The sequence below is a fragment of the Triticum dicoccoides genome, chromosome 1B (assembly GCF_002162155.2).
Source record: "Triticum dicoccoides isolate Atlit2015 ecotype Zavitan chromosome 1B, WEW_v2.0, whole genome shotgun sequence".
NCBI classification, from domain to species: domain Eukaryota; kingdom Viridiplantae; phylum Streptophyta; class Magnoliopsida; order Poales; family Poaceae; genus Triticum; species Triticum dicoccoides.
The window spans coordinates 243,438,323-243,450,464 of record NC_041381.1 but is presented as its reverse complement, the minus strand read 5'-3'; positions in this window follow the sequence as shown (position 1 = coordinate 243,450,464).

The window sequence follows — 12,142 nt, the reverse complement described above, 5'->3', positions numbered from 1 at the left end:
CCCCTCTCCCTGAGACCACGCAGGATCCCGTGTTAGTCAAAATTTTGGAGGTTGCACCTTCGAATGAGGGCGAAGGGGGGAACGGGGAAACTGTCACCTCTGCCAAGGAGGTTTTTAGTAAGGGAGGAATCGAGAGTCCCTCCTTCCAGGGGGAGAAGAGGACCTCTTCCGAAGACCCGGAGGCCAAGGCCTCAAAGCGGGGAAAGAAATCTGTACCGGAAGGTCCTGCGCCGGGAAGAGCCCCGGCCGTACTGTCTCCTCGGAGGAATCATCCCTCTAACGAGCCGTAAGTAAAAAGGGGGATTTTATGATTATTAGACACCCCTGCTTAATGTCTAAAGGTAACCGAAGTTTTTACCTTGTAGTTCGGATCTCAACCCATGTCAGCACAACTCATCTTCGGGAGACCTTCGTCCGGAGATGATGGAGAGCGAAACGCCTCCATCTGCCGCCCCATCGCACGGGGCGGACGACCCTAAGGTGTCGTCGCAGAGAGTCTCCCCGAGTCCGGCGGGGCCGGAGAGTTCGGCACCCATTGGAGTACGGCCGGTGGAGCTGTAGGATTTGCTTAAGAGGGCGTCCATCTCAGAAGATCACCGCACATTAATGGGTAATGTGATTGAGAGGATCTCGTCCGCCGAAAGCGGGTTGTATGAGGCCGTCGGAAGTTTACTGACGGGATTTGAGGTACGCAAAAAATGACATACCTGTTGACAGTTTTGCACATGAAGTGCGCTCTGTATAGTAGCCCCTGAGACTTGGTATGCTGTCGAAAACGGCAGCGTGCCTAGGATCATAATCTTAGTTATTAACTTTCATCTTTCCTATGCAGGTGGCGGAACGTTCGGTGGCCAGCCGGACGGATGGATTCGCCGAGCTGAAGAAGCAACTCGACGCTGCAGACACGGACATCTCGTTGGTCAATAAACGACTTGATGAGTCACAAGGTATGTGATTGCGCCGTGGTCGCTTAGTAAGGGAGCTGATGCCCATTCCTTACAAGTTGTATGCTTGATGCAGATGGTGCTGCTGCTGTGGAAGACCTTCGAGCAGAACTTGCTCGGGCCAAGGAGCAAGCCAGAAAAAGCGAGGCGGCTGCCTTGAAGGCAGCGGAAGAGCTAGAAGCCGAGAAGGCTGCTCACTGCCGAAGCAGGGAGGAGATGGCTGGAATGGCCATGAAATTAAAAGTTGCTACCGACCGCCAGGAGGTTCTTGAAGGAGAATGCCGAGCGGAGCAAGAGGACCTGAAGCAGGCTGATGCCGGAGCCAAGGATGCCCGTAGTGCGATGCGGGCCATGAAGGAGGAACTGCGTCAGGTCGGAGACATTGTGGCTGGGAAGTCCTTTATGCTACATAGCAAGTTCACGGATCCGAAGTATGCTCAGCTGGGCCGATTGTACGGTGCGGAGGATCCTTATCTGGACTTGGCGGCGAGTGCGGCTGACGCAGTCGTGCACTTTCGAAGCCAGGAGGATCATGAAATGGAAGAGCTTTTCTGGTCTCAATTCCATAGTCCGGAGCGTCCACTTCCATTGAGTGGTCGGCTGGTTGAGTGGGCTGATCTGAATAGATTGTCCGGACTGGCCATGATGGATGTGTTCACTCATCTGTGGCCGAAAAGGCCCAAGCCGAAGAGTTATTTTGGCTTGTTGCAGCAATTCCTTGGGGCAGTGCCGCATATTAAGGCGATGAAGCGGTCAACATGCATAGAAGGTGCACGGATGGCTCTTGCCCGTGGTAAAACATACTGGGCGGAGATGGATGCCACCGCTGTTGCATTCCGGGGTTCGGACAAAAGTCGATTCCCCACCGAGCATTACTTTGAGGAAGTCCTGCAGGGCGCTCGTATAATAGAGTCGCAGTGCTCGAAAGATGTTATGTTTGAATGACATGTATGATTTCTAAGATCATGTTTATAATGCAATGACTTTTCATACTTGTGTGTTCAAGTATTGTACTATCTCCTGTGCGGGCGTATATATATGTATAATCTGAAAGATGGCAGTCTTTGGCTTCAGCCCCCACGCACATGGTGCGGGGGTGTTTGCAAAAAGAAAATCGCTTCTTCACACTTAATCCAACGTCTTGGTCCTTTTAAGGAGGTGATAGCATAGCAAACTAGGCAACCGGACTATAATGCTTTATCACTTTCACTTAGCCATAGGAGCTCGAATGTGGGGCTACTATATAGCCCCTGATGGCACCGCGCTTCTCCGAACTCGGGGCGCGTATGTGCCTGACCAGGAAGCGGTCCTTCGTCAAAGCGGAGGAATTCTAAACATTCCAATGGTCGATCGAGTGGTTGACTAGTCTCTCGCTATATCATGACAGTCAGTTTTCGGCTTTCTCTACTGAGGTGCTCTCCCGGCCGAACCGGGGCGCAATCGCAGTAGTTCTCCTGGTGCCGCGTTAGCCGATGATACGGAACATAAGGCAGCAAAACACAAGAGCCGGGCAAACCCAACATTTGAGCAAAGACATGATTCGGAGCTGATGCATATAAGGCCTAACTCGAGACGCGGACACTCCCTGAGGTGTTCGGTCTTTATGATATTGGGCCGAACAAAGCCCTAGTGTCCAGGTACAGACAGGAACTTCTGATGCGGCCGATGCCAAAACGCCAGCCTCCTCCTCGGCTCTGGTAAGAAACCGGGGGATGTGTATCAACAAGAGACAGTAAGAAAGGTTTACGCAGGGTCTTAATCTGAAAAGAATCCTTGCGATGGGTCCCTACTGCACGTCTGCGCCTGTGTCTCCGTTGTGCTGTATCCTGGACGGGTGTAGCACGTGCTTCATCTGTAAAAGAGAAGGACTTAGTTTCTAGGAAATATCGTGCAAAAAGTGTATCAAAATAAAGTATAATTTGGAAGATGAAGAAAATTGAGCTTTATTGGCTTTCATCATTTATGCGCGTGGCCCCCTAAAAAAAAGTATGCGGCTGGGAAGCCCCTTGACGGACTCATCTAACCATGTCCGAGGTCTAAATGACCTGTTTTTAGGGGCTTTGACCTGCAAGGTCGGAATAATGTGTGGCTGTCTAGGCAGCCGCACATTCTCCATGGTCGAGAGACACCTGGAGTTTTAAGAATATGCCACGTGGATCGGGCATTTTTAAGCGTAAGAGATGCGTAATGTTGTACTGCATTAAAGCAGGCGAAAGCTTCGCGCCCCAGTAGCGCTTAAGGGCTACTGTTAAACGGGGCGATGGAGAGTGAGCTTTTTGCGGCGGAGGTTGTTGGATGAACCGAACACGACCTCTAGTGGTATAGAGCCTGTAAAATTGGCTTAAAAGGCCTGGCGTCACTCCTTTGAAGGAAGTGCTGCTATAGCGAATTTTGGTGGGTTCTATCCCCAGTCTGCGGACAGTGTCCTGGTATAGCAGGTGTCGCGCTGCGTGTTATCACGTGAAGTGAGTTCACTGTTTTGACTTCTAGTGGGAAAGTCTTTTGGTTTCCGGAGCGCTGCTTTTGGGTTTCGTCACTTTCACTTGGTGTGTCGAGCCCCTTGTGTTCGGCGTTAAGTCGGCCGGACTGCTTGAAGACCCAACAATCTCTGTGGGTATGGTTTGCAGGCTTCCGGAAGGTACCATGTATTTGGCACAGTCTGTCCAGAATCTTGTTTAGGTTGGATAGCTCGTCACTGTTATCCTTTAAGGGCAGTGTTTTGTTGTTCCGACGAGAGCTTTTAAATCCGGCGTTGACCGCCGTACTATTTCGGCCATTCTCCTTGTTCCGGCGCTGATCTTTTTTGCGTCGTGATTTCCCATTTCCATCCCTGATTTCGGATGTACTCGCGTCGCTAGTGCTGCATCTAGCCAACCAGCTGTCTTCCCCCGCGCAAAAGCGGGTCATGAGACTTGTTAGTGCGGCCATTGTTCTTGGTTTTTCCTGGCCGAGGTGTCTGGCGAGCCATTCGTCTCGGACGTTGTGTTTGAAGGCTGCTAAGGCTTCAGTGTCCGGACAATCGACTATTTGGTTCTTTTTAGTGAGGAATCTTTTCCAGAATTTTGCGTGCTGATTCTCTGGCCTGTTGAGTTATGTGACTTAAATCATCTGCATCCGGAGGCCGGACATAAGTCCCCTGAAAATTTATTCGAAACGCATCCTCAAGCTCTTCCCAACTCCCAATTGTATTTTCTGGGAGGCTTTTAAGCCAATGCCGGGCCGGCCCTTTGAGCTTGAGGGGAAGGTATTTTATGGCATGGAGATCGTCTCCTCTTGCCATGTGTATGTGTAGGATATAATCCTCAATCCAGACTCCGGGGTCTATTGTTCCGTCGTATGCCTCTATGTTTATGGGTTTAAATCCCGCTGGAAATCCATGATCCAGTACCTCGTCGGTAAAACATAGTGGGTGTGCGGTGCCCCTGTATTTGGGTGTGCCGTTGTCTTCAAATGCTCGGCTGGTTGTGTTACTTCCTGGAGTCTTCTTTTTTGGCCCATAGATAGACCTGGCCGGGTTATCCTTTTTGGTGAAGATCTTTATGCTGATCATGTGCCGACTTGTGTGTGGCGCCCCGTGTTGCTCTTGGCCTGTCAACTGGTCATCTATCCGGTCAGGCGGCCCCTTTCTTTTTTGACTGCGGGGGCTCGAAGGCCTCCTTGTCAAATTCGGGCAATAGCTTGCACTTCGGGTAGCTCTTTGTCTGGTGACTAGTGCCATATTTATCTGCGGTGTTGACTACTTTGCTCCGTCTCATTCTGAGTGTGTCTTCCGCTATTTTGAGCTTCCGCTTTTGCTTCCTCAAACTTCTTGCAGTGGCGACGAGCCTGTTATGAAGATTCATATGCTCTGGTGATGTGAGATGATCTTCGCCGGGGATGGGTTGCTTGTCCAGTTCATGTCCGGCTGGCTGCTTGTTGACGTGTGCGTCGTCCACTGCTTTGCCGCTCTAGGGCCGGGTCCGTATGGGTGCCGTTTTTGTCGATGCCGGTCTTCGGGCGGCGCTTGCGTCGCCCCTTTGTTTGTTTGTTGGGGGACTTGTCCTTCGCCACGTCCCGTTTTTCCTCATGGTCGCTTCCTTTTGGTGTGTCCACCATGTATACGTTGTGAGCTGGGGTGGCTTTTTCATTCCCGTTAGGCGCTGGTTCTTGCTCGTCTCCGGCATCGTCATCCATACCGTCGATGTCTTCGGAGTCGTAGTCTAGCATGTCGGTTAGATCGTCGACAGCGGCTACCAAGTGGGTGGTGGGTGGGTTTTGAATTTCTTCGTCATCCGCATCCCATCCTTCCTGACCGCAGTCCGGCCAGGGCTCTCGTGATAACGAGAGATACTTTAGCGAACTCAAGATGTCGCCGAAAGGTGTGTGTTGAAAGATGTCTGCTGCGGTGAATTCCATGATCGGCGCCCAATCGGATTCGATCGGGGAGGGCGCGGGGGGTTCGGAGTCCGGCGAGGAGTCCGGCACCTCGGAGTCACGAGCTTTATGAGGGACAAAGTCAGTGTTCGGCTCTATCACCATAGAGGTTGCAGCCCCCGAGGTGGTGTCTAGCCATCCGTCCTCGATCTGTGCAGCTGACTCTGAATTGAAGATCGGAGCGGGTTCGAGTGCGGCCTCCAGGGTATTGTCCGGCTGCAGAGCTAAATCATGCTCACCGTGATAGTGCGCCACGCTCGGCTGCGGCTCGAATCCATTGAGGATAAAATCCCCGTGGATGTCAGCCGTGAAGTTCAAACTTCCGAATCTGACCTGACGGCCAGGGGTGTAGCTTTCGATTTGCTCCAGATGGCCAAGCGAATTGGCCCGCAGTGCGAAGCCGCCGAATACGAAGATCTGTCCGGGGAGAAAGGTCTCACCCTGGACTGCGTCGTTGATGATGTTCGGAGAAGCCATCGAGCCTATCGGTGACGACACAGAGGAACTCTCAATGAAAGCACCAATGTCGGTGTCAAAACCGGCGGATCTCGGGTAGGGGGTCCCGAACTGTGCGTCTAGGTGGATGGTAACAGGAGACGAGGGACACGATGTTTTTACCCAGGTTCCAGCCCTCTTTATGGAGGTATAACCCTACGTCCTGCTTGATTAATATTGATGATGTCGGTTACAAGAGTAGATCTACCATGAGATCAAGGAGGCTAAACCCTAGAAGCTAGCCTATGGTATGATTGTTGTTCGTCCTATGGACTAAAGCCATCCGGTTTATATAGACACCGGAGAGGGCTAGGGTTACACAGAGTCGGTTACAAAGGTAGGAGATCTACATATCCGTATCACCAAGCTTGCCTTCCATGCCAAGGAAAGTCCCATCCGGACACGGGACGAAGTCTTCAATCTTGTATCTTCATAGTCTTGGAGTCCGGCCGATGATGATAGTTCGCCTATCCGGACACCCCCTAGTCCAGAACTCCCTCAGGCGTCAAGGGCCGGCTCGTACCAAGCTGGCGGCGCACCGACCTTGGCCTTCCGGGGTGCCATTGGTTGCTCAAGGGGAAGGATGGAAGTGGATATGGAGATTTCAGAAGCGAGGAGCGAGGAAGAGGATCTGAAGCAAGACGAAGGAAAGCAATGAAGGAAAGCCTTGCCCACGCTAGCCTTTTGTCAGACGGGCAGTTGCCAAGGCAGCATGGGGGAGCGGAGATGCCCACGACCAATCAGTTGCCACGCGTCGACCAAGGCCGCAGGCTGTTGGGGCCCGCGGCGCTCCGTACTTTCCCTTTGGCTTCGCCGCTACGACAAGTCCGAGCGCGCCTTGGGCCCAGGGGCTACTATCGGCATTCTGGGAACGGGGGTCCCTAGACTTACCTGCCTGCGGCCCACGGCATGGATCCACCAGTGGCCTAGTATGGCCCGTCTTCATCAACCAACACTCAAGACCCTCGCAAGGGGCCAGGCCTCGCGAGGCAGACGACACAAGGCATCCTCAGGAGCGGCCTCACCAGGAAGGCTCGCAAGGGAGGTGGAGAGATCAAGGCAAGGGGTACCTCGCGAGGTTCCCGTGATGCAAGCCATGACGACCAAGGCAAGGCGGGCACCAGGCGGGCGCCGGTGCTCGCAGTGTCCTCGTTTCCCCTTTGGTGCTAAGGGGGCAAGTGCAGGCGCGGAGTACCGAGGCATCATGCAAAGGTTTGCCATATCGGTGCAACAAGACCATGACCAGCAGGACGGCAGGACGGAGGTCATCATGGAGCCCAAGACGACATCACCACCAGCGCCTCTGACAGGCGAAGACCACCTTTAGTCAGTATAGCTCATACTAGCTGTCCCCTTTCGAATTGGTTGTTGTTGGATCCCTTCCCGCTCAATATTTGGGTAGAGGACCAGGGCCTCTATAAATAGGACTAGCCACCACAGTAGAAGGGGGGATCATTCAAATCATCCTCACCCACACCACACCAGCTCAAGAACACCTCTCCTCAGGAGGCTATTCTTACCTTGTATTGTCCATCATCAGCACAAGAGGCAATCCACCACCACCACACAGGAGTAGGGTCTTACACCACAATGGTGGCCCGAACCTGTATAAACCTTGTGTCTCGTGTGTTGTGAGTTCATCGAGCTAAGCTTAGGGATCACGGCGAGGTTGAGAGCGAGATTCGGTAGGGGGAAATCTTCGTGCGCACCCCAGTGTTCGAACCTCAAGGGTTTTGCCGAAACCCTAAATCCAACATTTGGGGTCTTACACCACAACGGTGGCCCGAACCTGTATTAACCTTGTGTCTCTTGTGTTGTGAGTTCATCGAGCTAAGCTTAGGGATCGCGGCTAGGCTGAGAGTGAGATTCGGTAGGGGGAAATCTTCAAGCGCACCCGAGTGTTGGAACCTCAAGGGTTTTGCCGGAACCCTAAATCCGGCACCCTCCAAGGAGACCAAGAAAGTGAAGCTAAACCCGGAAGACCCCAGCTGCAGCAAGTACACAGTCGTAGGGACCCGCCTTGATAGCAAATAGGAAGGCGAGCTCGTCGACTTCCTCCATGAGAATCGAGATATTTTTGCGTGGACCCCCAAGGACATGCCAGGAATCCCGAGGAAGTACACCGAGCACAAACTCCATGTGCGCAAGGACACCAAGCCTGTCCGCCAACCCCTACGACATTTCTCCGAAGAGAAGAGAAGAACCATCGGTGAAGAAGTCGCCAAGCTTTTGGCGGCCGGCTTCATCAAGGAAGTGTTCCACCCCGAGTGGCTGGCCAACCCATTCCTTGTCCTGAAGAAGAACAAGACCTGGCGCATGTGCGTCGACTACACTAGCCTGAACAAGGCCTGTCGCAAGGATCCGTCCGCCCTCCCGCGGATTGACCAAGTCATCGACTCGACCGCCGGGTGCGAGCTCCTATCCTTCTTGGATGCTTACAAAGGCTACCACCAGATCAAGCTGGACCCGGCCGACGCCCTGAAGACGTCCTTCATCATGCCCATTGGGGCGTATTGCTACATCACCATGTCGTTAGGCCTGAAGAACATCGACGCCACTTTCCAGCGCTGCATGCAGAAATGCTTGCTACCGCAACTCGGCCGCAACATCCACGTTTACGTGGACGACATCGTGGTGAAGACCAAGCAGCACCTCACGCTCCTCGACGACTTGAAGGAAACTTTCGCCAACCTGTGTAAGTACAAAGTCAATCTCAACCCGGAGAAGTGTGTTTTCGACGTCCTGGCCGGAAAGCTACTCGTCTTCCTCATCTCGAAGCGCGGCATTGAGGCGAACCCAGAGAAGATCAAGGACGAGCGCATGTGCAAGCCGGCTCGGCTGCGCAATATCCAAAAATTCACCTGCTGCTTGGCCTCGGTCAGCCGGTTTCTCAGCCGGCTGGGCGAGAGGGCCTTGCCCCTGTACCAGCTGATGAAGACGATGACGCCATTCGAATGGAACAACCAGGCGAACTAGGCTTTCTGGGACCTCAAGCGCATGCTCTCCACTGCACCCGTCCTGACCGAGCCGACCGAGAAGGAGCCATTGTTGCTCTACATTGCCGCGACCTCATAGTCGGTCAGCACGATGCTGGTGGTGGAGCGACCAGAGAAGGGCAAGTTCCCGTCCAGCGCCCGGTCTACTACCTGAGCGAGGTGCTCTCCGCCTCCAAGAAGAACTACCCGCACTACCAGAAGATGTGTTACAGCGGGTACTTCACGGCCAAGAAACTGAAGCAGTACTTCCAAGAGCATGTTATCACCATGGTCAGCACAGCCCCCCTCGGCGAGATCATAGGGTGCTGGGACGCCTCTGGTCGGGTTGTTAAGTGGGCACTCGAGCTTGCCGGCCACACCATCCTCTAAGAGCCCCGCACCACAATCAAGTCCCAGGCCTTGGCTGACTTCCTCATCGACTGGACCGAGAGCCAGTACTTGCCGCCGCCACCGGACTCAACGCACTGGCGCATGCACTTCGACGGCTCCAAGATGCGACTCGGCCTAGGGGCCGGCATTGTTCTATCTTCACCGAAGGGCGACCGACTCCGCTACGCGCTCCAGATCCACTTTGCCGCCTCCAACAACATCACTGAGTACGGGGCCCGTTTGGACTTCCTTTGGTACTAATTTCCTACGATGTAAAAAACAAGCAGAAAACAACAACTGGCACTTGGCACTATGCCAATAGGTTAGTACCAAGAAATGATATAAAATGATTATAAAATAATTGTAAAACATCCAGGAATGATATATAACAACATGGAACAATCAAAAATAGATACCTTGGACACGTATCAGCATCCCCAAGCTTAATTCCTGCTCGTCCTCGAGTAGGTAAATTTTAAAAACAGATTTTTGATGTGGAATACTGCCTAACATGTTCACCACATATTCTTTTCTTTGTAGCATGGACATTTGGACTTTTATATGGTTCAAAGCAATAGTCTAGTTTTGACATGAAGACTTTAATACTCAAGCATATCAACAAGCAACCATGTCTTTCAAAATATCAATGCTAAAGCAAGTTATCCCTACCCCATTATGCTCAATCATAGATCCATTCATGAAACACACTCGAATACTAGCTATACCCAATGCTCAAGTACGATCATAGTGCCCCTTAGTTGGTGCTTTATAAGATAAGATGGAGTCTCTAATAAAAAGTAAAAATTGCATAAAGTAAAAGAAAGGCCCTTCACCGAGGGAAGTAGGGATTTGTAGAGGTGCCAGAGCTCAAAGCGAAAATTGAGAGATAACAACATTTTGGGAGGCATACTTTTCCCACCAATGAAAATGACTTAGAGTTCCCAAGACTTTCCATGCTAGATATATCATAGGCGGTTCCCAAACATAAAAGAAAGTATATTCCTTTTTCCACCATACTTTCACTTTCCATGGCTAACTGTATCCACGGGTGCCCTCCATACCAACACTTTCCAAGGAATTTATTATTTGACAACATAAAGGAAATTCATTTTTCATTTCAGGACTGGGCATCCCTAATACCTTTGTTGTACTCTCGTGTAATGACAAGTGAATAAACACTCATCGTGAGAATAGCACATCTAGCATGGAAAATATCTGCCACCCCTCACCGCCTCGTGAACGGTACGAGCACACGAAAGAGAAATTTATTTTGAATTAGAGATGGCACATACAAATTTGCTTAGAATGGCACAGAAATATTGCATATAGGTAGGTATAGTGGACTCATATGACAACACTAGTTTAAATGGGTTTGGATGCACAAGTAGTGATCATACTTAGTGCAAATGAAGGCTAGCAAAAAGATTTAGAAGCGTCCAACCAAGAAACAAAAAATCTCATAAGCGAGCATTAAGCATAACTAACACCGAATAATGCACCACAAGTAGGATGTAATTTCATTGCATAACTATTGACTTTTGTGCTTGCATAGGGAATCACAAACCTTAACACCAAGATCCTTACTAAAGCATAATTACTCATCAACATGACTCACATATCATATTGTCATATCTCAAAACCATTACAAAGAACCAAGTTTATTTTGTCCAATGATCTTCATGAAAGTTTTTATTATATCCTCCTTGGATATCTATCACTTTGGGACTAATTTCATATGTTGCTTTTAATAAGCTCAAACAAATATAAGAGAAGAACATGAGCATAATATTTATTTCTCTCAAAATAATCTAAGTGAAGCAAGAGAGAATTCCTTAAAACTTTTACTAACTCCCAAATAAATCTAAGTGAAGCATGAGAGCATTTCTTCAAAAATAAAAAAGCACACCGTGCTCAAAAAGTTATAATTGAAGCACTAGAACAATTCCAAGGCTCTAAAATCGAAGTGAAGCATAGGAGCAAGCATAGCATAGTTTTTGGCTCTCTCAAAAAGGTATGTCCAGCAAGGTTTCAAGACTTAAAATAAAAAGAAAAACAAGCAAAGACTCATATAATACAAGACGCTCCAAGCAAAACTCATAATATGTGACGACTAAAAATATAGTTCCAAGTAAAATACCGATGGTTGTTGGAAGAAAGAGGGGACGCCACTCGGGGGCATCCCCAAGCTAAGTTGCTTGATACTTCTTGAATATTATCTTGTGGTGCCTCGGGCATCCCCAAGATTAGCCTTTTGCTAATCCTTATTCCTTCATCCATCGTAATATCACCCAAAACATGAAAACTTCAATCACACAAATCTCAACAAATCCTTCGTGAGATCCGTTAGTATAAGAAAGCAAACCAATACTATAAGTGTCGTGAGAAACCACGACCACTATGGGACCAAGGGTCCCTTGCTGGTTCGGCATGGGGGATGTCACGTCGCACAAAGAGCAAAAGAGCGTGGGGTAGCACGGCAGAAATCACACGGGCAATTTTATCTAGGTTCGGGCCGCCATGAGGCATAAAACCCTACTCCTGCTTTGGTGGATTGATGGTGGAAGAATGGTGGTGGAGCGCAGTACACTTGCCCGACAGGGTTGTCTACGGCCGACAGTGGCTACACGCGTATGAGTGTGTGGGTGTTCAACCTTCTAACCTCCTCTAAGGTTGCCACGGGCCTCCTTCTATAGATTAAGGGCTCACCACAATGGCAAATAGTGCTATCATACCTAACTCTGCAGGCTGACAAAGCGCATTAAATGCACCGCTCAACGTCATATCGTTGTTCGCCCGGCAAGCCTTGGCGGGCTATTTTGCCAGCTTCACGCCTGCTTGCTTGACACGTCGCAGACCGCTGTCGTCTGTAGGTACTTCCTGTAGAAAGAGGTTGCCATGTGGTGAATCGCTTCCAATTAATCACTT